The 4,662-nt window shown below is 31.6% G+C and overlaps 1 pseudogene; it reads left to right on the top strand.

The window, feature by feature from the left end:
* Nucleotides 1–472: 472 nt before the first annotated feature.
* LOC107020087 lies at nucleotides 473–2,470 on the top strand (annotated as a pseudogene).
* The last annotated feature ends 2,192 nt before the right edge of the window (nucleotides 2,471–4,662 follow it).

Genomic DNA, 4,662 nt, shown 5'->3' with positions numbered 1-4,662 from the left:
AAGAAAAGTAAAGAAGATTATAATTTATCACTGTTCAGGTCTAACACGTGCAATTAGAAAACAAAAAAACTGAAACAAACTTTGTCTCTTTGTCTCAGTAATAATAAAAGTTTGAATGGAAGATAAAGCGTGATCAAAACTTTGGAGATAACGAGAGAAAAAAAAATTATTTGAAACAATTGCTAATATAACTTGTGATTCTTGGTTTTGCAGCTTCTACTCTATTTTATTGAAAGAAAAACATATCCTTTCTATTTTGTAAAGAAAAACATCAAGTATTGTTGTAAAAGAAATGGCGTCGCTCTCCAACTCAATTTCCAAAGGATTGTTGCATAGTCCAGAATTGCGTGAGTTACAAAATTCAATTTCATTTAAACCTCAATCATAATTTTCCACCTCATTTTTATTCGTTCTTTTGTGTATTTTTTAAGTTAAATTTATCATTCTTATATGTTTTAACTTCTGCAAGTATATGTTTGAGACCGTTGTGTACCCGCGAGAGCAAGAGCTTCTCAAGGAGATTAGACTTATAACTTCAAATCATCCAAGGTAATATTTTAGTATTAATTTATACTTGTTTATCTCGTTTTACCCATAATCTTCAATACTGCAAAATAATAATAATTTACTTTCGCCCATCACCATACAACATTTTTTTTGCATAAACCCTCAAACTAGTTTTTAATTAAATCAAAAACCTAAATTGCTAAACCTTCTCTAAATATAAATTACATTGGCCAATACATTTTTCACGTGACTTCAGTAAATTTTCATTTTCCAACCCAACATAACACCTCATGCTTTCCATTGACTCATCATATTTTTAAAATTTTTTTTTTTTACTAACAAAAGGAGTAATATGAAGAATGACTTAATTTTTTTAGTCTGCTTTAAAAAGAATGATATCTTTCCTTTTTTAACAACATTTTAACTTCAATTTTCAATATGACATGTTTAAGGTTACAAGATTAAAGAGTATTTATAAACATATGTCATAACTATAATTTAGAACCATAAGATTAAGAAGTTTTTTTTCTTTTTTTTTAATCTCAGTTCCAAGTTAAACTAGGTCATTGCTTTTAAACAGAAGGAGTAGTATTTAGTAGGGCGGCAGTTGGGCCGATCAAAATGGGTCAATACAATATACGGGTAAAGATTCAGTCTGGTTCAAATTTGTTTTGGTTAAAATAGGTTGGCTCAAAACTGATTAGGTTACAAGTTATAAGTAACAGGTCATAACTCATCCGTCCAATTTTTACTAAGTTTTAATAACTTTATTTTGTTATTTATAAACTTTTTGTACCTAATAATTTTTTTTCTTTATAATAACTATATATATCATATAAAATGAAAAAATATTTTGACAAAATTTCTCAAAAATCAATTTGGATTACATATCAATCCAATTTTTTAATGGATTGAGCTAACAAATTTTGAATCAATAACTAACCCAAATCTAAATGGGTTGGGTTGGACAAGTTGGGTTTGATGTTGGTGTAATCAATGGGTAGAATGAGGGCTAATAATGTGGGTAGTAGATGTTACATGAGTTACAAGAAACTAATGATCATACAATTTAAAAAAATCAATAGTCATGTTCTATCACAATTTATACACGCTAACTTATGCACTTAATATTTTGTTTTAATAATAAAATGTATATACACTGACAATAATGTGTTTTAAAAAGTCAATCAGCTTAGCTTGAATTATATTTTTACAGGTGTTTAATGGCAACTGCACCAGAAGCTGGTCAACTAATTGCATTGTTGTTGAAACTAACAAATGTAAAAAAGACGATTGAAATTGAAGTGTTCACTGGATATTCCTTAGTCCTTACTGCCCTTACAATTCCTGATGATGGCAAGGCTAGTGCATCACAGTTTTATACACATAAAATTGGTTTAATGTTTAATATATTCTCAAATTCATGTGTAGAACATCATTGATCTATGTGTGCAAATATTATGAAGATTATAGCTATAGACCTTGATCGAGATGCATACGAGATGGGATTGCCAATTATTAAATAGGCTAACATTGAGCATAAAATTAATTTTATTCAGTCCTCGACATTATCAGCCCTTGATGAAATCTTGAATGAGGTAAGTAAAAGTAAAGTTACTTTAAAGTCTTTTGCATCCAAATACTTGACTAAATGAAACTACTTATTCTATTGCCGAATGACAATAGAGGAAGTTTCGATTTTGCTTTCATCGACGCAGACAAAGTTATCTATCAAAAGTACCATGAGAGAATGTTAGAATTGGTGAAAGTGGGAGGTATTATAGTATATGACAATACACTATGGTTTGGGACAGTTGTTATGCCAGAGGAGTGTGTTAAGGAAACAATGAAGCCAAATAGGCAACACATCATTGAATTTAATAAATTTTTAGCTGCGGATACTCGTGTTCGAATTTCCCAAGTCCCTATAGGTGATGGAATCACCATTTGTTGGCGACTTTAAAAAGAGATTTTTTTTGTTCTAGGAATAACAATTGTGTGTCTTGTGTTTGATGTTGAAATATTCCCTTTTTTACTAGTAAGTTGTTGTTGCAACAATTATTGTACTAAGACATTTTCACTGCTAAATCTGAGTATGTGAAAAATTAAATCCTTATTTTAAGAGTTATCATATGTTCATATAGTATTTTGCAAATGTCTCAGGTTGATACTTGTGAAATGGCTATGATTTTCGAGCAAACATATTCATCCTGTTACAGAATTCTTTTCATGGTGCAACATCTTTGGCGAACAAAGTATCTCAACTCTGATAATTCTTTGACTATGACGCTTGTTCAATACAATATACATGTGAGTGTACGTGATCACACATGCATTATAGTGAGTATCAATGATCAGGTGTTTGACTCGTTGAGACTCATGGTTATAGAGATATAATTAAACTCAGAAGTGTTCTGTTGAAAGAGTTATGAACTTCTTATAACTGATATATTTTTCAAAGGGTTGAGAGTTTTTTTAATCACAAGGAGAGAACCTTCTTTTAGTATTATGATATATCAAGTAATCATGTTGCTCATCGACCTTCTTTTATCTTGCAATACTTATCGAGTTATTAATTTATGGGGTGAATATTATGACTATGATTCTCTCAAATCTCTAATCACATATTTTTGTTTGTCTCACACCTATATCTCTTATGACTACGTTAATTAAGAAAATATTTTTGCAATTTCCATTAATAATCAAGTAGGGTGTACAAGGTATTTGTCTATCCTAGACACAAGATATGTTTCCCAATTCCTAGGCTTATGATCCTACTCTATTTGATCTTAATTGTATCTTACGTCCTTCTCTCTCTCTCCCTCAAGTTAAGCAGTAAAACAATAAAATCAAAATCAAATAAATCACTCATATGAGAAATATGTAGTACAACATTGCATCATATCAACAACAATCCTATTGTTGATATGCTTAAGATACACCTTTAAATGGTGTAATGCGGTAGCATGCAAGAATAATAATAAGGTTTTGATGAAATCCATAGGAAATATGGGAAAAGTTTTGAAATTTACAATGGGAACAACTATTAGGTACTTATAGCTGAATTCTAATTTATAATGTTGTAGGGAATCTATAAACTATAACAAAGATTGCATGAAAATGAAACTAGATAAGATGTAAAATTCGTTATTAAAACACCAAGATTGTGTCCTACAAGGGATTTTTTTTTACCATGGAATTACAAATACTTTGAGTTACACATATACACTTAGTCTTTGCATTTTCACTCAACCATTTTCATTGCTTGAAAAGTTTATCTACATAAGATACTTTTATAACTAAATTATTTATTAACATAAGTGTGAACCATCACGCGAAGTAAATCTTATTATTCCTAACGTCTAGAGTTCCTACAATCTATTTACCAATTTTTGGCAAAATCGACGAAATTTAAAGAACGTTTAGAACTCCTAGCTTATTATTCCTCTTAGAACCTTACTCTAAAGACTTGAAGTTTTAATGAACGTAAAAGAACTGATTAAAACCTTCTAATCCCTTAACTAGATGTAAAACATCGTGGTTTAGGCTTAAAATAAGAACTTAAACAACATAGCTTAGGTACCAAACATATAGGGAAAAGAACTAAATCACCCTAACTCAAAAAACTGATGAAGTTCCCTTAAAGGAAAGCTTCACGGACTGTTCAGGGCTCCACAATCCGTGAAAAAATTCATTGGTCGTATAGTCATTTGTAAAACTTTGACTGTCTGATAGGTTCTTTCTAAAACGAGCATAACATTTTACTCCGAGCTCTAATGGAGTAAACTTTGTGAAGTTGGAAAGAGGACTCGTAGTACTTTAATTTGATAGGTCATGGACCATCTAATTCATTATGTACCGAGATATATGTGTAACGACCTGTTTAGTCGTTTTGAGCTGCAGATTTTATTTCTGGAGAAACTGGCTGAGACGACGGAACCCACGACGGACCGTCATGGGCACGACGGACCGTCGAGGGGGTCTCGTTCCAAAACACTTAGAATTCTGAAATTTGGGTACTAAAATTGACTCTCTGAACGTCGTAACGGAATGGCAGGACGGACCGTCGTGGGCACGACGGACCGTCACAGACTCTTGGTAAAAAATCTAGTCTCTGAACTCTGTGACGGAGCAGCAGGACGGACCGTCGCAGGC

The sequence above is a fragment of the Solanum pennellii genome, chromosome 5, assembly GCF_001406875.1.
Source record: "Solanum pennellii chromosome 5, SPENNV200".
NCBI classification, from domain to species: Eukaryota; Viridiplantae; Streptophyta; class Magnoliopsida; order Solanales; family Solanaceae; genus Solanum; species Solanum pennellii.
The sequence above is the reverse complement of the archived record's forward strand: the minus strand, read 5'-3'. Positions and strand labels throughout refer to the sequence as shown.